The sequence below is a fragment of the Paralichthys olivaceus genome, chromosome 9 (assembly GCF_024713975.1).
Source record: "Paralichthys olivaceus isolate ysfri-2021 chromosome 9, ASM2471397v2, whole genome shotgun sequence".
Taxonomy (NCBI): domain Eukaryota; kingdom Metazoa; phylum Chordata; class Actinopteri; order Pleuronectiformes; family Paralichthyidae; genus Paralichthys; species Paralichthys olivaceus.
The window spans coordinates 30,574-54,978 of NC_091101.1; the positions used below are offsets into that span (position 1 = coordinate 30,574).

Sequence of the window (24,405 nt, forward strand, 5' to 3'; positions counted from 1 at the left end):
CTGTCTGAGAAACTCTTTATTTTACATCTCAAGATAAATTTCCACCACAAGTGTAACCACCTACTGTAAATACAAATGCCACAATGTGAAATTACAAGTGCAATAAGTACAAACATTTTTTTTTTACATAAAGAGTAATTGACGTTTGGAAAGAATTCAATCCTAAGGGAAGACTATACATTTTTCTCAGCACCACATCAAATATACTCCAGGATAGATAATTTTTTCATGTTCAGTTAGGACAGTTATAGGATCGAAAATTGTGAAATTGGAGTGAGAGACATATCAGACCATAGTCCTGTATATATGACTCTGGCTATGTCAAGAGAACAAAAATCAACACTTTGGAGGCTAAATATAAATGTATTAAAAGGACAAATGAAGGAAGAGTTTATTAAAGAAATTCAGTTATATGTGAGGGAGAATGATAATGGTGAGGTGTCTCTCTCGGTGCTGTGGGACGCGTGTAAAGCTGTGATTAGAGGACAACGAATTGCTAAATCAACATACTTGAAAAGGCAAACACAGGAAAAACTCAATAAATTAGAATCAGAGCTTAAAAAATTGGAAAAAGAACATAAAAAAAATGTGGACGAGCGAATAAACCAAAATATCAAAAGAGTTAGAACAGAGGTAAATGACATCTCAGGACAAGAGATTCAAAAAAAGCTGTTGTACATGAAACAGCGATACTATGACATGGGAAGTAAATCTACAAAATTGCTGGGCTACAGATTAAAAAGGCATAGGGGCTCAGCTACAAATCTACCAAAATATAAGACAGAAGAGATACATACATGTTTTGAAACATATTATAAGAATCTATATTCCCAACCAAAAATAAATAATAAACATCAGATAGCCACATGGCTGGATTCCTTAAATTTACACAGGGTGGCAGAGGACCAGAATTCAGCTCTGATAAAGGAAATCACAGCAGAAGAAATAAAATGATAAAAAAATAAAATGAAATACTTGTTCTACTACTACTACTACTACTACTTATGGTGAGTATACTGATGACATGATGCTATTGTGATTGTTAATAACAGTATGTAACAATAATACTATATAATGATAATATTTATAATAATATAGTAGAAATATGTGTTGTGCTTCTGCTGCTGCTTCATTGGAAAAAAAACATTCAGCCACTCGGCCCTGTCCAAGATGAAACACTAAAACACTTGACTTCGGCTAACAATAGTCTTTGGCTTCCACTGACTGCATTTCCATTGGATTTGCACTCAAAATCACTGCTTTTTAATGCTTTGTGAGTGTGGGAATCATGGGGATTGTGACTTGATCAGGTGGGTGCAATGGTTTTTTTTGTCCACCAGATGGAGGTCATTGACCACTGATCACAACAGTTTTTTCAAGCTTCAACATCTTGAATCAACTTTATCAGTCTTCAAGTCAAGTCAACTTGTCACTTACAGAGGAAATACAGAGAATTGAAATAGTGTTTCCCTCTTCCCGCACATGATTTATTATTATTATTATTATTATTATCATTGTTATTATCATTACTATTACTATTATTTATCCAATTTAATTTAAATCAATTGAAACAATTCCTAAAAAAGTTAGACATTTTTTTAAACAAAATCACTTTCCTCACCTCTCTTCCCTCATGAAAGTGAGGGAATAGGGGGAGGCAGAGTTCACAGCCCGAACAGGCGGGGGAGGGCTTAGCCCGGCCGGCTTCTCTCCCTGACTCTGCGCCCCTTATTATATGAATGGTATAAAAAAATATGAAAAGGAGGATTCTAAACCAAATCACTTTTATGAATACTTTTTTTTTTTAAATAAACGAATGAATTAATAAGGAGATATTTTAAATTTTATTCCTAATTCTATTTTACAACTCAAACTACATTATAAACAATATTTTACATACAACAACAAGTTTTAAACTTGTACAAAATAACGTTTTCCTCTGATTGCCTCCACTACTCCCAAAGGATCATGGGAGTTGATTAAATAATGAATTTTTCTCCATTCATTTCCCTTATATCAACCACCAATCCTCAAAAAAAGTTGGAATCATAAACAAATTACTATCCCAATAAGGATTTCCCTAAAATTAAAAAAAATATTTTAAAACATACTCAGAAATTTCAATTACTTATGAATTTTTTACAACTTTAAAATAATTTTTTCTCCTTAAAATACACATCCCACTCTCAAACAATGAGAATTAAACTTTACAAATATATTTTATCCACTAATTAACCAAAAAATGGTAAATACACTGAGATTCTCAGACGTTTTGTTTTAACCACGATAAATAGGAACACGTGTGAGCAAGACTTCCCCCCAAAATACATTACAAAACACAATAGAATGAAATACCACAATAAAATGAAATACTTGTTCTACTACTACTACTACTACTACTACTACTTATGGTGAGTATACTGATGACATGATGCTATTGTGATTGTTAATAACAGTATGTAACAATAATACTATATAATGATAATATTTATAATAATATAGTAGAAATATGTGTTGTGCTTCTGCTGCTGCTTCATTGGAAAAAAAACATTCAGCCACTCGGCCCTGTCCAAGATGAAACACTAAAACACTTGACTTCGGCTAACAATAGTCTTTGGCTTCCACTGACTGCATTTCCATTGGATTTGCCCTCAAAATCACTGCTTTTTAATGCTTTGTGAGTATGGGAAACATGGGGATTGTGACTTGATCAGGTGGGTGCAATGGTTTTTTTTGTCCACCAGATGGAGGTCATTGACCACTGATCACAACAGTTTTTTCAAGCTTCAACATCTTGAATCAACTTTATCAGTCTTCAAGTCAAGTCAACTTGTCACTTATCAATAATGCCATGTGTGCAGGAAATACAGAGAATTGAAATAGTGTTTCCCTCTTCCCGCACATTATTTTTTATTATTATTATTATTATTATTATTATTATTATTATCATTGTTATTATCATTACTATTACTATTATTTATCCAATTTAATTTAAATCAATTGAAACAATTCCTAAAAAAGTTAGACATTTTTTTAAACAAAATCACTTTCCTCACCTCGCTTCCCTCATGAAAGTGAGGGAGTAGGGGGAGGCAGAGTTCACAGCCCGAACAGGCAGGGGAGGGCTTAGCCCGGCCGGCTTCTCTCCCTGACTCTGCGCCCCTTATTATATGAATGGTATAAAAAAATATGAAAAGGAGGATTCTAAACCAAATCACTTTTATGAATGCTTTTTTTTTTTTAATAAACGAATGAATTAATAAGGAGATATTTTGAATTTTATTCCTAATTCTATTTTACAACTCAAACTACATTATAAACAATATTTTACATACAACAACAAGTTTTAAACTTGTACAAAATAACGTTTTCCTCTGATTGGCTCCACTACTCCCAAAGGATCATGGGAGTTGATTAAATAAAGAATTTTTCTCCATTCATTTCCCTTATATCAACCACCAATCCTCAAAAAAAGTTGGAATCATAAACAAATTACTATCCCAATAAGGATTTCCCTAAAATTAAAAAAAATATTTTCAAACATACTCAGAAATTTCAATTACTTATGAATTTTTTACAACTTTAAAATAATTTTTTCTCCTTAAAATACACATCCCACTCTCAAACAATGAGAATTAAACTTTACAAATATATTTTATCCACTAATTAACCAAAAAATGGTAAATACACTGAGATTCTCAGACGTTTTGTTTTAACCACGATAAATAGGAACACGTGTGAGCAAGACTTCCCCCCCAAAATACATTACAAAACACAATAGAATGAAATACCACAATAAAATGAAATACTTGTTCTACTACTACTACTACTACTACTACTTATGGTGAGTATACTGATGACATGATGCTATTGTGATTGTTAATAACAGTATGTAACAATAATACTATATAATGATAATATTTATAATAATATAGTAGAAATATGTGTTGTGCTTCTGCTGCTGCTTCATTGGAAAAAAAAACTTTCAGCCACTTGGCCCTGTCCAAGATGAAACACTAAAACACTTGACTTCGGCTAACAATAGTCTTTGGCTTCCACTGACTGCATTTCCATTGGATTTGCACTCAAAATCACTGCTTTTTAATGCTTTGTGAGTGTGGGAATCATGGGGTTTGTGACTTGATCAGGTGGGTGCAATGGTTTTTTTTGTCCACCAGATGGAGGTCATTGACCACTGATCACAACAGTTTTTTCAAGCTTCAACATCTTGAATCAACTTTATCAGTCTTCAAGTCAAGTCAACTTGTCACTTATCAATAATGTCATGTGTGCAGGAAATACAGAGAATTGAAATAGTGTTTCCCTCTTCCCGCACATTATTTTTTATTATTATTATTATTATTATTATTATTATTATTATCATTGTTATTATCATTACTATTACTATTATTTATCCAATTTAATTTAAATCAATTGAAACAATTCCTAAAAAAGTTAGACATTTTTTTAAACAAAATCACTTTCCTCACCTCTCTTCCCTCATGAAAGTGAGGGAGTAGGGGGAGGCAGAGTTCACAGCCCGAACTGGCGGGGGAGGGCTTAGCCCGGCCGGCTTCTCTCCCTGACTCTGCGCCCCTTATTATATGAATGGTATAAAAAAATATGAAAAGGAGGATTCTAAACCAAATCACTTTTATGAATGCTTTTTTTTTTTTAATAAACGAATGAATTAATAAGGAGATATTTTAAATTTTATTCCTAATTCTATTTTACAACTCAAACTACATTATAAACAATATTTTACATACAACAACAAGTTTTAAACTTGTACAAAATAACGTTTTCCTCTGATTGGCTCCACTACTCCCAAAGGATCATGGGAGTTGATTAAATCATGAATTTTTCTCCATTCATTTCCCTTATATCAACCACCAATCCTCAAAAAAAGTTGGAATCATAAACAAATTACTGTCCCAATAAGGATTTCCCTAAAATTAAAAAAAATATTTTCAAACATACTCAGAAATTTCCATTACTTATGAATTTTTTACAACTTTAAAATAATTTTTTCTCCTTAAAATACACATCCCACTCTCAAACAATGAGAATTAAACTTTACAAATATATTTTATCCACTAATTAACCAAAAAATGGTAAATACACTGAGATTCTCAGACGTTTTGTTTTAACCACGATAAATAGGAACACGTGTGAGCAAGACTTCCCCCCCAAAATACATTACAAAACACAATAGAATGAAATACCACAATAAAATGAAATACTTGTTCTACTACTACTACTTATGGTGAGTATACTGATGACATGATGCTATTGTGATTGTTAATAACAGTATGTAACAATAATACTATATAATGATAATATTTATAATAATATAGTAGAAATATGTGTTCTGCTGCTGCTTCATTGGAGAAAAAAAAACATTCAGCCCCTCTGCCCTGTCCAAGATGAAACACTAAAACATTTGACTTCGGCTAACAATAGTCTTTGGCTTCCACTGACTGCATTTCCACTGGATTTGCACTCAAAATAACTGCTTTTTAATGCTTTGTGAGTGTGGGAATCATGGGGATTGTGACTTGATCAGGTGGATGCAATGGTTTTTTTTGTCCACCAGATTGAGGTCATTGACCACTGATCACAACAGTTTTTTCAAGCTTCAACATCTTGAATCAACTTTATCAGTGTTCAAGTCAAGTCAACTTTATGATCAATAATGCCATATGTGCAGGACATACAGAGAATTGAAATAGTGTTTCCCTCTTATCCCCGGTGATAACAAGAGTATAAATATTTCAGATATGGCGAGATGAACCAAATGAACGGTATAAATAGAAACAGAATTATCAGTGGAATATCAATAGAAATATGGCAATGTGAACAGAATTACAGTAAACATATAAATGAGATGCTCTCCAAAAAAAAATCCACCACTACAAACGTGCTCCTAACACTATTCTGGAGGAACAATTTGGACTTCCACACTTTTTCACTCCTGACCGTCCCCTATCATTATTATTTTCATTTATTGTTCACTTCATTTGTTGTTGTTGTTGCTGCTTTTTGGTGTGATGTTTTAAATCCATGTTTTATTTTGCTACACAGGACAACGCCTTGAATACATCGATTTTATTGCATTAATATACAATACATAATACAATCAAATGAAATACGACAATAGAATGAAATACAACAATAGAATGAAATACAACAATAGAATGAAATACTTGTACTTCTACTACTACTACTAATGGTAACCGTACTGATGACATGATGGTCGTGTGTTTGTTAACAACAGTATGTAATAATGTAATAATAACAACACACTTTGGATCTCTCTGTGTGTATGTAATTATAATAACACTATATAATAATCATATTTATAATAATATAGTAGTAATATGGGTCTGTTGTACTGCTGCTACTGCTGCTACATTCACTACTGACCGTCCCATTCGCTTATAATGGAGAGTGTTTTTCCCTGAATATCTCAGGGACCGAAGGTCGTAGCTGCCGGCCACTGCCACCAATGGAAAGAGCACCCCTGAAAATGGGGGGGTAGCCAAAGTCCTGAGTCTCTGGCACCCCGGAAAATAGCGTGTCCACGGAGCCGGACGCGGACACGCTTGGCTATTATCCCCTTACCTAACCCTAACCCCTAACCCTAACCCTAACCCTAACTCTAACCCACCCACAGACACACACACACACTCATTTATTTATTTTAATAAATATCAATAACTATGTCATTGACGTGTCTTTTTTCTCCCATGTCCCTCTCTCTCTTTCTCTCTCTCATTGCAGGCATCTCTGACTCCAGAACTGAAGGAGTTATTATTATCTGACTTATCATCATTATTATTATTATTATTAACAACAATACTTAATTAATTATTATATGAATTGTTGCTGCTATCATTAATAATCAATAACTTCTTTACACTGTTATTGTTTAAATTTTAACTAGTCAGAGCTGATACCTGATGTTGCTCAAGTGTTCCGGTCTCTCTCGCCTCCCCCTCACCACTGTTTCTCTGCTCTCCCCAACCAGTAGAGGCAGATGACCATCCACATTGAACCTGGTTCTGCTAGAGGTGTCTCCCTGTAAGTGAGGTAGTTTTTACTCTTCACAGTTGCCAAAGTGCTTGCTGATTGTGGGAACTGTTAGGTTTCTCTATATTAAGCAAGATTTTAAGGTCTTGACCTTCTATGTAAAGTTCCTTGAGATAATATATATTATCATTTGGCGCTATACAAATAAAATTGAATTGAATTGAATAGGTGATGGGAAAATAATAACAATAATTAATTGAGCAGTAGTATCGCAATATATTCAGTAAACTGTACAAAAATAATAATATGTTTTTTCTTCTTTCATGAACATATTTTCCACTTCATATTATGCACACATAAAATTAACAAAACATTCATAGCATCTGTAAACAATACTATATAACAACACTCAAGCATACTATCTATATAACAACAGATCTGAACTGTGTTTGTTCTCAAGTGGGTTGTTTTATACATTTTTAATAACGTTATACGGATCACATTATAGCGTGACATGTTTCTGGTTAAGATTAAAAGTATGCTGACAGAAATTTCATGCGTGCCCCTTTAAGGGACTAGTGACACTACAGGCAGGGCCTGCGTGATGCTGCAGCAGAGACCTGATGGAGAGAGCAGAGGAGAAAATGGAGAAAAAACGAGCTTTAATAAGCAGAAAAAGAGTGAAAAAAGTTGATTTAGCAGTTGAAAAATATAACTTACCTGGTCGGGAACTGACGGGGATTTTATGAGAACTAAGTCACACTGGTTTTGGTGAGTTTTGTTTTTATTTTCTTGCAATTTTGCTGCGTTGTACCTTTTTAGCGGAAAGCTAATGCTAAAAACGTAGCTATTCACAAGGAAATGCTCCGTCATAACCTGTTTATCAGTAAATTTTTTGGGTTTATGAAGACTGTGAATGTTACAAAAGTGTCTGTAAGCTGTATAAATGAAAGGTATGCGCTGTAGTTTGTGTGGGAGACGGAGCCGTGAGTTGAAAGAGACCGCTCCGCTGCCATTTTGAGACGATAAAACACCGTAGCAGTAACGTTACAAGTCAGAAACTGTGAAACATTTATTTGTGTGATTTGAGGATTTAAAAAGAGATTATTTGTGTTTATGACCTGTTACACAGGTCAGGTTTTTTGCTCGGTTTGAAGCTGGGTCGGAGCAAGGACTGTGCACACACAGACGGGATTCAAGATGGCGAGCCAGACCCAGACCTTCACCTTCAACTCATCTACTCCTTCGCGCTAGTGAGGAAATCTTCGGCTTATGGTGACTCGCCGCCAGAGTGGTAGGAGTATCAGGAACTAGTTTGATCTGAACTGATTGATTTATTATTATTTTCGGACTAAATCGAACTGAAACTTTTCATTGAACCGAACACTTGAACTCATGTTGAACTCGATTCGAAAGTGTCATACTTTTATTTGCATGTTGAGTTCATATTTTCTGAGTGTGATTGGAAATGATTGTGGTCCACTTTGATTTGATTATGTAACTGAAGGTATTCTCTTACATTTAAAAGAAAGGGAAAAAAGAGTTAACTCAGGAGGAAAAATTCTAAAAATAGATGCAACCTAGGAGAAAAAAGACTGGTTTAACTTAACTTAGATTAGCTTTACTGAAATAAACTAGGAGAACTAAAGAACGAAAGGAAAGAGTGAAATACTCTTTTCAATTATACTTGCCTTAGTATTAGGAACCTGCAGGGTATTTGTTTTGTTTTCTGTACTGTATTTTATATGTGTGTTTTGCATTCAGTAAATTGCCGGCCTTTTGTACTTAGAGCAACGGTCTCTGGTGTGATTATTCTTGCTTCCCACTCCTTAGAACCTAGAACTGGTCCAGTGGCGCAGTAAGTGGGGTGATACCGGTGCTACAAATTCAATTAAATTTTATTTGTATAGCGCCAAATGATAATATACATTATCTCAAGGAGCTTTACATAGAAGGTCAAGACATTAAAATATTGTTTGATATAGAGAAACCTAACAGTTCCCACAATGAGCAAGCACTTTGGTGACTGTGAAGAGTAAAAACTCCCTCACTTACAGGGAGAAACCTCTAGCAGAACCAGGTTCAATGTGGACGGTCATCTGCCTCTACTGGTTGGGGTGAGCAGAGAAAAATGGGGAGAGAAGAGAAACAGTGGGGAGGGGGAGGCGAGAGACCGGAACACTTGAGCACCATCAGGTATCAGCTCTGACTAGTTAAAATGTAAACGATAACAGTGTAAAGAAGTTATTGATTATTAATGATAGCAGCAACAATTCATATAATAATTAATTAAGTATTGTGGAGAAGTGCTCTGTGGATGATGGGAGTTTCCCCAGCAGTCTAGACCTATAGCAGCTTAAGGGATGGTTCAGGACTCACCTGATCCAGCCAGGCTTTATCAAAAAGGAATGTTTTAAGTTTAACTTTAAATGCACAGAAGGTGTCTGCCTGGTAGCTGAATGCTCTACCTCATGTTCTACTCTTACAGACTCTTGGAACCACACGAGAGCCTGTGTTTTGGGAACGAAAACACCTACTGTCTTCACCTACTGTAGATGGTTGAGAGAGAGTCTGAGCCAGGGACAGTAAATATGGTTGAGGTTCCATCAATAAGGTGAGTAATTAAAAATGTGATACCTTACAATATACTGTGATGTAAACTGTGTTCTGAGAATGTTTTGGAAATCTGTGGGGATTTATGTAGGTAACATTAATTTGACAACCTTTACCATTTCTATTGGGGAGCCAATTTCACGGCTATGCTCAGTATCAAATTCTAAATCCACATTAAAAAATTGGGGGGTAAAAAAAATGAAAAGATGAGGAGGGCAGTTGATTTTCATGTGATTTTTACTATGTTGTAGACTGGTTTGTTTTAAATGTCCCCAGGCAAAATGGAACGTGCGTAACTTGTAGGTACTACAGTACCAGTATAGTGCCTGGAAAAGATAATATTGGTTACATGCATGATGCCTCGAGCTGCAACTGACAAGTAACACAGAAAGTGAGGGTAAACAAATGCACGTAAGAGGCATTGTCATCATCCACAGGGTCTTCTCCTGTGTCTTTTCACTCTGTAATGTGTATACTGATGACTGCCGCAGCTGGCATGACAACAGATTACTTTTCAAATTTGCTGATGACTCTGTGACAGTCAGTCTCCTCCATGCGGATGAGAACAGCCATGGTCCCATTGTGGATTGCGAATCTGTATTGTTGTGACTGCCTTTTTACTACTAAATGTGACAAAAACCAAGGACATGAGTTTTAGGCATCAGCCCTCAAACTCTCAGAGTACTATCATCAAGGGGCAGGTGGTAGACTTTGTAAAGAACTACGGTACAAGTACCATGGGATGATTATTAACTATGATCTCTCTGATGACTATGTCCCTGATGATGGCTGTTTGTATTACGGATAGCATGTGGCTGATCCTTTATTCAGTAGAACATGTAGTAACATGTCCATGTTCCATGCTGTTTATTTAAAAATAATTTACTTGTCTTCTTGTACAATGCTCAATGATATAGATATCCATTCCAGATTTCTGCATCATACCTTGGAATTGTATCCATAATTAATTATGAAAATAAATCCAGTTTATGATTTGTGATATATGACAATTTGATTCTGACTGATCATAATTCAAGGTCAGCTTTAATTTGCCTCAATTCAAGATACCTTAAATTAAGTTTAAAGTTAGAATGTCATTGTGGAAATCCTGAACTAGAATTGTGACTAATGAAGCATTGTGTTAGTTCATGCAGGACACGGAGTCATGTGCTCAGCTATACCGATAGGTTTATGGGTGCTCGTCAGTCACCCACCAATCACAGCCCATTCTCTCACCAAAGCGGTCCCTTTAAATACGACCTCATCCTCACTGATCCCTGCGAAGCTCTAACACTTTTAGCACTGTAATGGAAATTTTACATTCGTGTATGTATAATTGCATAAACAGACATGTATGTGGAGGACTGACCAAATGGTTGATTGTTCATCTAAAAGGGCAACTTTAAGGTTTACTGTGGTGGCTTAAGAGACTTGAGTTTAATGGCCTCGAGAAACCACAACTTTATGGTATCTCGTATCTCTGATTGGGATCAAACAACTGGGATCTCACAGGGGGGGAGTCATCCACAGAACATGTAAACAAAAGGACAGGATGTCTCCTCCACTGAGTGAAAATACAGAAGGGTAATATATACCTTTGCATGCTTAGTGGGAGGGGGCTGTGAGTTATAAGAACACAGATTCTCCTATGTTCTTTGCTCATTTGTGCATGTCAATCAGGTGATGTGTACTAATGAGTCCATCTGCAGATGGTGAATTAAACTTAAAAAAAGAAGTGTTTGACTTTGTGCTTGTTTCACAGAAACTGCCACCACAGCACCGAGTCCAAACACGGTTGTGGTAAATCATCTTAAACAAAAGTACCTTGCCTGCTACGCCCACTGGGCGCTCTGCATATGTCCCCTGTTTTATCTCAGCACACTGCTCGGCTAACCAGGGAACATCCAAAGAATGGAGCCTTCAGCGCCAATCATAACTGTGTCCCCATTTGCAACAAATGGGTAAAGCATGACAAAGGGTTCCTGACTGAACTCGGAATTAAATGGTTAATATCTGAAACTATAATAGTTCAACTGAATTGTAGATATCTAATGTCATTTTAATTCTACCATTACCTGTCTTGACATGTACTGTAGATGCTTGAGAGAGTGTCTGAGCCAGGGACAGTAGACATCACTGAGGTTCCATCAATAATGTGAGTATTGAAACACATGATATTTTACAATATACTGTGATGCAGATTCTCAGAAAGTTACAGAAATTTGTGGGGAAAAATTGTTTGCAGATGCTATGAATGTCGTGTTAATTTCTGACACTCAGTTCACATTTATAGAGTTGGCTTGTTTTGTCAAGAAATCATCCATGTAAATTAAAAGAACATGGAACAAATTATTTATCATGTATTGCTATATTTATTTCTTTACCATTTTCACTTTCAGTGTGGCCAGAGGCATTATGTTTTCAGCTTATCCATCCATCTGTCTGTCCCATTCATGTGAAAGCGATATCTCATGAACAACTACATCATGTAAGTCAAAGGTCGAAAGGTCAAGCTCACTTGACTTTGCATTGTTTTGAATACAAAGGAAATATCATTACATGTGGCACAAACATTCACTTGGCCTCAATGATGACTTGAATAGAATTCAGTTGTCAAAGATCAAATGGCAAGGTCACTAGGACCTCACAAAGCACACTTCTTGCCTTGTAAATGCGATACGCGCAGTACCTCAAAGTAATGGTTAATATTTACCAGTGTGTTAGGTGAATGTGTATATGTGCTCAGGAAACAATTTGTAATACAGTCTGTTCATGTAGCGTGAAGTAATATTGATAATTACATGACGACGATTAAGTTAACATAAGGCACATCAATCTCCTGCAATGCTAACTGTGCGCTGTCTGTGGAATAGTAGTACACCGTGGCTGTGGAAAAACTATGTGACTAGTGTTGTTGCAAGCAGTCTATTTTAAATTGATTTTTTCAGAAATAATTGCGTTACTGAGTGTACTGTTCTAAATTGTGAGTTGCAATATATTATCAGTATATTAGAAGTAAGCCGAGTTAAAGAATATTTTGTGAAATGCTATATTTGTTTATCTTACATGCTTATGTTTACTTTATTACTGGTATCCAAAGTTGTTTAATGAATGCAGGTGCTAGGTCACAGATTAGACATGTTAAATGTCTGTTTGGATGTACATTGTCTATAGTAATATTTCAGTATAGTCTATTGACGTATGTAATATTTCAGTTCTGTAGATATTCAGCAGTAATTGTACACATTGTGGCATTTGTATTTACAGTAGGTGGTTACCCTGATAATGAGTCATAATACACATGATCTGAGAAAAGTATGTGTCCATTTATCGTTCATTCAAATACTCCCTTTTTCAGGTATTTTACACTAGAAAAACAGCTTCCGGCTATGGCGACCTGAATGTAGTTGTGCTTCCTGGGTCCCAGGGGGAACCTCTACTTAAAACTTGGGGCCCCTGGGTGGTTTTGGGCTCGAACTGAGGTAGGAGGTAGGTGGAAAAAATTTGATCTTTTGACCTGCAACACCCAGAGCTTTAATAACACATAGGGAGCCTTCTGGGGTGAGAGGAGAGGCAGTGTGCAAAATGTCAGAGCTCTAGCTGGTCAGGGGCCCAAACTGCGAATCTTTGATATCATCTACATTTGCCACTGCCTGTTTATATCTTTGAATGACTTCTATTTTTGATATTTTATATTTCATGTTGAATGCTGTTTGCACCGGGGATAAGAGGGAAACGCTATTTCAATTCTCTGTATTTCCTGCACATATGTCATTATTGATCATAAAGTTGACTTGACTTGAACACTGATAAAGTTGATTCAAGATGTTGAATCTAGGAAAAACTGTTGTGATCCGTGGTCAATGACCTCCATCTAGTGGACGAAAAAAACCATTGCACCCACTTTATCAAGTCACAATCCCCATTATTCCTACACTCACAAACCATTAAAAAGCAATGATTTCGAGTGCAAATCCAATGGAAATGCAGTCAGTGGAAACCAAAGACTATTGTTAGCAGTAGTCAAGTGTTTTAGTGTTTCATCTTGGACACTGCCTTTGTTATTTGTCTGTAGCCATGTCCAAACTCTTCCACAAAGGGCCGAGTGGCTGAATGTTTTCTTGCCAATTCAAGATTCAACAATTTTTACTGTCAAATACACACAAGAACACACACGTTCCCCTGTGAATTGAAATTCTTGTGCTGTCCTTTCTGGAATACCAGGGGACCAAAATTGACATTCAAATACAATATTTACATAAAATACAATGAGAATATGAAACATGTTTAAGAGTAAGGTGAAAACAAGGGTAATGAGGTGAGTAGGGTGAGTATTGTGCAAAACTGAGCAGTGCAAATGTATGCAATGTAAATGTAAACAGTACAATTGGAAATAGTTTAATAATGGAGCTAGCTCTCCTGTGAACCCTGCCTGCGGTGGTAAATGCTCTGCAGAGAGGGCAGTGAGTTCTTGATGATTTTTTCTGCTGTCTTCGCCACTCTCTGCAGGCGTTTGCGGTCCATAGTAGATGTGCTGTCGTACCACACGGTGATGCAGCTGGTCAATATGCTCTCAATGATGCAGCTGTAGAAGTTGCTGAGGATCTTAGGAGTCATCCCAAACTTCCTCAGCCTCCTCAGGAAGTACAGCCGCTGTTGAGCCTTCATGACTAGCTGTGTGGTGTTTAATGTCCAGGTGAGGTCCTCACTGAAGTGGACCCCGAGGTATTTAAAGCTGAAATGAATGAAGCAGCAGCAGCACAACAGACACATATTACTACTATATTATTATTACTTTGGCTACCCCCCCATTTTCAGGGGTGCTCTTTCCGTTGGTGGCAGTGCCCGGCAGCTATGACCTTCGGTCCCTGAGATATTCAGGGAAAACACTCCCCATTATAAGCGAATGGGATGGTCAGTAGTGAAAGTTTCACCAAGTGTGGAGGCCCAAATCGTTCCTCCAGAATAGTGATAGGAGCATGTTTCAGGTCATTTGTAGTCTTGGTGGTGGTGGTTTATAGTGGTGGATTTGTTTTGGAGAGCATCACATTTATATTTGTACTGTAATTCTGTTCATACTACCATAATTATATTCCACTGATAATTCTGTTTATATTTATACTGTTCATCCTGCCATATCTGCCATATTTATACTCTTGATATGGTCTAGATTTGACACTGCCTCTGTGTGGCACAAAGCAACTGGAAACAGTGGCTCTGCCTGCACAAAAGCACTGGAGATGACGAAAGAAGCTTCGAGCCACTTTGTGAAGAAAGGTTCATCTTCTGAACTAAAGTTGCAATTTTAAGCTTCTCTCGCCATCTCCAATGCTTTTGTGCACGCAGAGCCACTGTTTTCAGCTGTTTTGTGCACACAGAGCCACTTTATGAATAAATCACATGATGACCAGTGGAGAGACCTTGGACCATCATTTCAGACAGTCAGTGACTGGCATTTAACCATGACGCCTGATCTATTCACCTTGCATGAATGCTTTCAGTTTCAAATTTTCTCCAAATCAGTGTTTTCCTGCCACACGATCATTGTATGTGGTTGATGACTATCTCCATTCTCATATCATGTTGTCAAACCAATCAGATGTTCTCCTGCTTGTAGACTTGCCAGAAATGCTGTGGGCAAAGGACAAATACGATGTGGGCCTCATCAGAAACTGTGACCCAGTTACATTTACCCCAAAATCTGAATATCGACCATGTAAACAATGGTACCCAGTCAGACAGGAAGTTGTGGATAGGATACGCCCTGTTTTTGCATCTCTCTTGCAGGCTGGTGTAATTATCCCCTGCCCTGATTCGCCAGTCCATACTCCACTGTTTCCAGTTAAGAAAATCAGAGTGTTGTATATTGGGGTAGCGATGATGTGAAGATGATGAAGGAATCGCCGATTGACACCGTTTGATTGTTTGAAAGGTTTATTACAAAAAGTTCAGCATCAATACAAGCACTGCAATCTGCCTGGAGAGAGATCTGGGGCCAATGTGAATCTCTTCTCCCTAACAGCTTCAACTCCCTGTTTATATAGGAGAGTTGTTTTTGTGAATCTAAAGAAAACACATCTGGCTTTCATCCAGCCCACCTCATCTGTTTGGTAACAGGGAGGGAAAGGCACCAGCTCAAATTTAGGGTGACAGTTTAAGCCGTGACCTAATGCATTAATGTATACATTCAGTTTTTCTCAGAAAACCTAAACTTATAGGCCTCTGAATTCCTCAGGACCTATGGGCCTCAAACTCAGAGATCAGCTTCCTTTAAAGAGAACACAACACATGACATTTCAGACACCACAAGAGATAAAGGTCAACCTATTGAGTGGTGATTTGTGCAGGATTTGAAGGCTGTGAATGACGCTGTAATTGCTCGATCACCCATTGTTCCCAACCCGTACACGTTGCTTTCCCAAATTCCGCCTGATGCAGAGTGGTTTTCGGTTGTAGATTTATCCGATGCTTTTTTTAAACGTTCCTGTCCACAAGGACAGCCAGTACTGGTTTGCTTTTAACTTTGAAAACAAGGCCTACACATTCAGACGCCTTTGTCGAGGCTACTGTGAGCCTACTTCTCTGCTAAACTTGACCCAGTGGCAGCTGGCCCTCCACAAAGCTTGTGTGCAGTGGCCGCCTGTGAAAAAGCAGTTCTTGCCTCACGTGACATCGTAGGCTACTCTGACTTGACACTTCTTGTTACTCATGCTGTGTCTCTCATTCTCACAGAACAGAAGACCTCACATCTTTCTGCTGCTAGCTGTTCTTCTTGATATGCCCAACATCACAGTGAAACGCTGTTCAACCTTGAATCCAGCCACGCTTCTCCCGCTTCCAGATGACGGGTGGAGAACACAACTGTGTTGCTGAACTACAAGTCCAGTGTTCACCACAACCTGACCTTTCTGATGAACTATGACTTGATTCTGTATGTAAATGGGTCCGCCTCACGTGAACCCGGTCTCTGGTACTAACTTTGTTGGTTTTTCTGTCTATTCTGATAGTGACATTCTCTTCTCTGGTCCTTTTCCTCATCACCTCTCAGCCCAGGCAGCAGAACTCATTGTGCTCACTGAAAGCATGCAAATTGGCTACTGGTAAAACACTCACAGTTTACAAAGACTCCGGATATGCATTTGGTTTCACTCATGATTTTGGTGCTCTCTGCAGGCACAGGTAATTTTTGGTTGTTCACCATGGCCTCACCATTAGAAGGTAAATCTCACTGCTTAGTGATGGTCAACATGTGGTCAAAATGGGTTGAAGCCTTTCCTGCTTCAAAACAAACTGCAAGTGTAGTCACCAAAGCACTGTTACAAGACATCATTCCACAATGGGGGATTCCTAGCAGAATCTAAAGTGACAAAGCTGTCAAACAACTCAGCTCTCATCTAGGAATGGATGTGCGAACACACTGTGCATATCATCCAGCCAGTGGCGGAGCTTTGGAACGAGAAAATGCACACTCAAAACGAAGCTCGCAAAGTGCTGTGAAGACAGAGGTCTCACATGGACAAAGGTCCTGCCTCTGGCGCTGATGTATATGAGGATGAGAAAACGAACCAGGTCTAACCTTTCACCTTATGAGATTCTTTTTGCAACTCCTCCCCACATTGGTGCGGGTCTTTCACCCTCTCCACTTCCCGCCACAGACTTGTGTGATATGCATGATATGTTGTCCTATTGTTCTAACCTGACTAATGCTCTTTCAGACATCAGGAAACAGGTGACATCTTCCCTTCCTCATCCAGTGACTGAACCACTTCACGACCCCCGTCCAGGCGACTTCGTGGTGGTCAAAGACTTTCGGAGAAAGAACTGGCGCTCACTCAGGTGGCAAGGCCCCTACCAGGTGCTACTCACAACCCACACTGCAGTGCTGAGAGAGCCACCTGGATCCACACTAACCATTGCAAAGGAGTACTGGCTCCATCTGAACAGCTGACGCCTCCAGCTGAAACCACACACACTGATACTCCCACAGGTTGAGAATCACAGAGAGTGTCGTGTGATTAGCACATGAGCGTTCTGCCACAACAGTTGTCTCTTATGTTTCCTGTTTACCTGACTGTATAAAACCTTCTTCTTTCCCTATTCGGAGTTGTTCCACTCTGAGCATTCATGCTAAGTGTGAAACCCTCTGCAGAGCTTTCTATTAAATGACCTAAAGACAACTGTCTGAGAAACTCTTTATTTTACATCTCAAGATAAATTTCCACCACAAGTGTAACCACCTACTGTAAATACAAATGCCACAATGTGAAATTACAAGTGCAATAAGTACAAACATTTTTTTTTTACATAAAGAGTAATTGACGTTTGGAAAGAATTCAATCCTAAGGGAAGACTATACATTTTTCTCAGCACCACATCAAATATACTCCAGGATAGATAATTTTTTCATGTTCAGTTAGGACAGTTATAGGATCGAAAATTGTGAAATTGGAGTGAGAGACATATCAGACCATAGTCCTGTATATATGACTCTGGCTATGTCAAGAGAACAAAAATCAACACTTTGGAGGCTAAATATAAATGTATTAAAAGGACAAATGAAGGAAGAGTTTATTAAAGAAATTCAGTTATATGTGAGGGAGAATGATAATGGTGAGGTGTCTCTCTCGGTGCTGTGGGACGCGTGTAAAGCTGTGATTAGAGGACAACGAATTGCTAAATCAACATACTTGAAAAGGCAAACACAGGAAAAACTCAATAAATTAGAATCAGAGCTTAAAAAATTGGAAAAAGAACATAAAAAAAATGTGGACGAGCGAATAAACCAAAATATCAAAAGAGTTAGAACAGAGGTAAATGACATCTCAGGACAAGAGATTCAAAAAAAGCTGTTGTACATGAAACAGCGATACTATGACATGGGAAGTAAATCTACAAAATTGCTGGGCTACAGATTAAAAAGGCATAGGGGCTCAGCTACAAATCTACCAAAATATAAGACAGAAGAGATACATACATGTTTTGAAACATATTATAAGAATCTATATTCCCAACCAAAAATAAATAATAAACATCAGATAGCCACATGGCTGGATTCCTTAAATTTACACAGGGTGGCAGAGGACCAGAATTCAGCTCTGATAAAGGAAATCACAGCAGAAGAAATAAAATGATAAAAAAATAAAATGAAATACTTGTTCTACTACTACTACTACTACTACTTATGGTGAGTATACTGATGACATGATTCTATTGTGATTGTTAATAACAGTATGTAACAATAATACTATATAATGATAATATTTATAATAATATAGTAGAAATATGTGTTGTGCTTCTGCTGCTGCTTCATTGGAAAAAAAACATTCAGCCACTCGGCCCTGTCCAAGATGAAACACTAAAACACTTGACTTTGGCTAACAATAGTCTTTGGCTTCCACTGACTGCATTTCCATTGGATTTGCACTCAAAATCACTGCTTTTTAATGCTTTGTGAGTGTGGGAATCATGGGGATTGTGACTTGATCAGGTGGGTGCAATGGTTTTTTTTGTCCACCAGATGGAGGTCATTGACCACTGATCACAACAGTTTTTTCAAGCTTCAACATCTTGAATCAACTTTATCAGTCTTCAAGTCAAGTCAACTTGTCACTTACAGAGGAAATACAGAGAATTGAAATAGTGTTTCCCTCTTCCCGCACATGATTTATTATTATTATTATTATTATTATCATTGTTATTATCATTACTATTACTATTATTTATCCAATTTAATTTAAATCAATTGAAACAATTCCTAAAAAAGTTAGACATTTTTTTAAACAAAATCACTTTCCTCACCTCTCTTCCCTCATGAAAGTGAGGGAATAGGGGGAGGCAGAGTTCACAGCCCGAACAGGCGGGGGAGGGCTTAGCCCGGCCGGCTTCTCTCCCTGACTCTGCGCCCCTTATTATATGAATGGTATAAAAAAATATGAAAAGGAGGATTCTAAACCAAATCACTTTTATGAATACTTTTTTTTTTTAAATAAACGAATGAATTAATAAGGAGATATTTTAAATTTTATTCCTAATTCTATTTTACAACTCAAACTACATTATAAACAATATTTTACATACAACAACAAGTTTTAAACTTGTACAAAATAACGTTTTCCTCTGATTGCCTCCACTACTCCCAAAGGATCATGGGAGTTGATTAAATAATGAATTTTTCTCCATTCATTTCCCTTATATCAACCACCAATCCTCAAAAAAAGTTGGAATCATAAACAAATTACTATCCCAATAAGGATTTCCCTAAAATTAAAAAAAATATTTTCAAACATACTCAGAAATTTCAATTACTTATGAATTTTTTACAACTTTAAAATAATTTTTTCTCCTTAAAATACACATCCCACTCTCAAACAATGAGAATTAAACTTTACAAATATATTTTATCCACTAATTAACCAAAAAATGGTAAATACACTGAGATTCTCAGACGTTTTGTTTTAACCACGATAAATAGGAACACGTGTGAGCAAGACTTCCCCCCAAAATACATTACAAAACACAATAGAATGAAATACCACAATAAAATGAAATACTTGTTCTACTACTACTACTACTACTACTACTTATGGTGAGTATACTGATGACATGATGCTATTGTGATTGTTAATAACAGTATGTAACAATAATACTATATAATGATAATATTTATAATAATATAGTAGAAATATGTGTTGTGCTTCTGCTGCTGCTTCATTGGAAAAAAAACATTCAGCCACTCGGCCCTGTCCAAGATGAAACACTAAAACACTTGACTTCGGCTAACAATAGTCTTTGGCTTCCACTGACTGCATTTCCATTGGATTTGCCCTCAAAATCACTGCTTTTTAATGCTTTGTGAGTATGGGAAACATGGGGATTGTGACTTGATCAGGTGGGTGCAATGGTTTTTTTTGTCCACCAGATGGAGGTCATTGACCACTGATCACAACAGTTTTTTCAAGCTTCAACATCTTGAATCAACTTTATCAGTCTTCAAGTCAAGTCAACTTGTCACTTATCAATAATGCCATGTGTGCAGGAAATACAGAGAATTGAAATAGTGTTTCCCTCTTCCCGCACATTATTTTTTATTATTATTATTATTATTATCATTGTTATTATCATTACTATTACTATTATTTATCCAATTTAATTTAAATCAATTGAAACAATTCCTAAAAAAGTTAGACATTTTTTTAAACAAAATCACTTTCCTCACCTCTCTTCCCTCATGAAAGTGAGGGAGTAGGGGGAGGCAGAGTTCACAGCCAGAACAGGCGGGGGAGGGCTTAGCCCGGCCGGCTTCTCTCCCTGACTCTGCGCCCCTTATTATATGAATGGTATAAAAAAATATGAAAAGGAGGATTCTAAACCAAATCACTTTTATGAATGCTTTTTTTTTTTAAATAAACGAATGAATTAATAAGGAGATATTTTAAATTTTATTCCTAATTCTATTTTACAACTCAAACTACATTATAAACAATATTTTACATACAACAACAAGTTTTAAACTTGTACAAAATAACGTTTTCCTCTGATTGGCTCCACTACTCCCAAAGGATCATGGGAGTTGATTAAATAAAGAATTTTTCTCCATTCATTTCCCTTATATCAACCACCAATCCTCAAAAAAAGTTGGAATCATAAACAAATTACTATCCCAATAAGGATTTCCCTAAAATTAAAAAAAATATTTTCAAACATACTCAGAAATTTCAATTACTTATGAATTTTTTACAACTTTAAAATATTTTTTTCTCCTTAAAATACACATCCCACTCTCAAACAATGAGAATTAAACGTTACAAATATATTTTATCCACTAATTAACCAAAAAATGGTAAATACACTGAGATTCTCAGACGTTTTGTTTTAACCACGATAAATAGGAACACGTGTGAGCAAGACTTCCCCCCAAAATACATTATAAAACACAATAGAATGAAATACCACAATAAAATGAAATACTTGTTCTACTACTACTACTACTTATGGTGAGTATACTGATGACATGATGCTATTGTGATTGATAATAACAGTATGTAACAATAATACTATATAATGATAATATTTATAATAATATAGTAGAAATATGTGTTGTGCTTCTGCTGCTGCTTCATTGGAAAAAAAAACTTTCAGCCACTCGGCTCTGTCCAAGATGAAACACTAAAACACTTGACTTCGGCTAACAATAGTCTTTGGCTTCCACTGACTGCATTTCCATTGGATTTGCACTCAAAATCACTGCTTTTTAATGCTTTGTGAGTGTGGGAATCATGGGGATTGTGACTTGATCAGGTGGGTGCAATGGTTTTTTTTGTCCACCAGATGGAGGTCATTGACCACTGATCACAACAGTTTTTTCAAGCTTCAACATCTTGAATCAACTTTATCAGTCTTCAAGTCAAGTCAACTTGTCACTTATCAATAATGTCATGTGTGCAGGAAATACAGAGAATTGAAATAGTGTTTCCCTCTTCCCGCACATTATTTTTTATTATTATTATTATCATTGTTATTATCATTACTATTACTATTATTTATCCAATTTAATTTAAATCAATTGAAACAATTCCTAAAAAAGTTAGACATTTTTTTAAACAAAATCACTTTCCTCACCTCTCTTCCCTCATGAAAGTGAGGGAGTAGGGGGAGGCAGAGTTCACAGCCAGAACAGGCGGGGGAGGGCTTAGCCCGGCCGGCTTCTCTCCCTGACTCTGCGCCCATTATTATATGAATGGTATAAAAAAATATGAAAAGGAGGATTCTAAACCAAATCACTTTTATGAATGCTTTTTTTTTTTAAATAAACGAATGAATTAATAAGGAGATATTTTAAATTTTATTCCTAATTCTATTTTACAACTCAAACTACATTATAAACAATATTTTACATACAATAACAAGTTTTAAACTTGTACAAAATAACGTTTTCCTCTGATTGGCTCCACTACTCCCAAAGGATCATGGGAGTTGATTAAATAAAGAATTTTTCTCCATTCATTTCCCTTATATCAACCACCAATCCTCAAAAAAAGTTGGAATCATAAACAAATTACTATCCCAATAAGGATTTCCCTAAAATTAAAAAAAATATTTTCAAACATACTCAGAAATTTCAATTACTTATGAATTTTTTACAACTTTAAAATAATTTTTTCTCCTTAAAATACACATCCCACTCTCAAACAATGATAATTAAACTTTACAAATATATTTTATCCACTAATTAACCAAAAAATGGTAAATACACTGAGATTCTCAGACATTTTGTTTTAACCACGATAAATAGGAACACGTGTGAGCAAGACTTCCCCCCAAAATACATTACAAAACACAATAGAATGAAATACCACAATAAAATGAAATACTTGTTCTACTACTACTACTACTACTACTACTACTACTACTACTACTACTTATGGTGAGTATACTGATGACATGATGCTATTGCTATTTATAATAATATAGTAGAAATATGTGTTGTGCTTCTGCTGCTGCTTCATTGGAAAAAAAAACATTCAGCCACTCGGCCCTGTCCAAGATGAAACACTAAAACACTTGACTTCGGCTAACAATAGTCTTTGGCTTCCACTGACTGCATTTCCATTGGATTTGCACTCAAAATCACTGCTTTTTAATGCTTTGTGAGTATGGGAAACATGGGGATTGTGACTTGATCAGGTGGGTGCAATGGTTTTTTTTGTCCACCAGATGGAGGTCATTGACCACTGATCACAACAGTTTTTTCAAGCTTCAACATCTTGAATCAACTTTATCAGTGTTCAAGTCAAGTCAACTTTATGATCAATAATGCCATATGTGCAGGACATACAGAGAATTGAAATAGTGTTTCCCTCTTATCCCCGGTGATAACAAGAGTATAAATATTTCAGATATGGCGGGATGAACCAAATGAACGGTATAAATAGAAACAGAATTATCAGTGGAATATCAATAGAAATATGGCAATGTGAACAGAATTACAGTATACATATAAATGAGATGCTCTCCAAAAAAAATCCACCACTACAAACGTGCTCCTAACACTATTCTGGAGGAACGATTTGGACTTCCACACTTATTCACTCCTGACCGTCCCCTATCATTATTATTTTCATTTATTGTTCACTTCATTTGTTGTTGTTGTTGCTGCTGCTGTTGCTGCTTTTTGGTGTGATGTTTTAAATCCATGTTTTATTTTGCTACACAGGACAACGCCTTGAATACATCGATTTTATTGCATTAAAATACAATACATAATACAATCAAATGAAATACGACAATAGAATGAAATACAACAATAGAATGAAATACAACAATAGAATGAAATACTTGTACTTCTACTACTACTACTAATGGTAACCGTACTGATGACATGATGGTCGTGTGTTTGTTAACAACAGTATGTAATAATGTAATAATAACAACACACTTTGGATCTCTCTGTGTGTATGTAATTATAATAACACTATATAATAATCATATTTATAATAATATAGTAGTAATATGGGTCTGTTGTACTGCTGCTACTGCTGCTACATTCACTACTGACCGTCCCATTCGCTTATAATGAAGAGTGTTTTTCCCTGAATATCTCAGGGACCGAAGGTCGTAGCTGCCGGCCACTGCCACCAACGGAAAGAGCACCCCTGAAAATGGGGGGGTAGCCAAAGTCCTGAGTCTCTGGCACCCCGGAAAATAGCGTGTCCACGGAGCCGGACGCGGACACGCTTGGCTATTATCCCCTTACCTAACCCT

General features: G+C 36.6%; 1 long non-coding RNA gene across 4 annotated transcripts; it reads left to right on the plus strand.

Moving 5' to 3' along the window:
• Positions 1–5,093: 5,093 nt before the first annotated feature.
• LOC138411424 (uncharacterized) lies at positions 5,094–17,822 on the plus strand. Of its 4 annotated transcripts, none has more exons than XR_011244066.1 (6): positions 5,094–7,803; positions 8,165–9,646; positions 11,408–11,650; positions 11,742–11,800; positions 12,045–12,133; positions 13,004–17,822. It is a non-coding gene; the product is annotated as an uncharacterized lncRNA (long non-coding RNA). The 4 variants fall into 4 exon arrangements; XR_011244067.1 differs by lacking the exon at positions 5,094–7,803 and having other exon boundaries at positions 7,816–8,326; positions 9,521–9,646; XR_011244068.1 differs by lacking the exon at positions 5,094–7,803 and having other exon boundaries at positions 7,816–8,307; positions 9,521–9,646.
• The last annotated feature ends 6,583 nt before the right edge of the window (positions 17,823–24,405 follow it).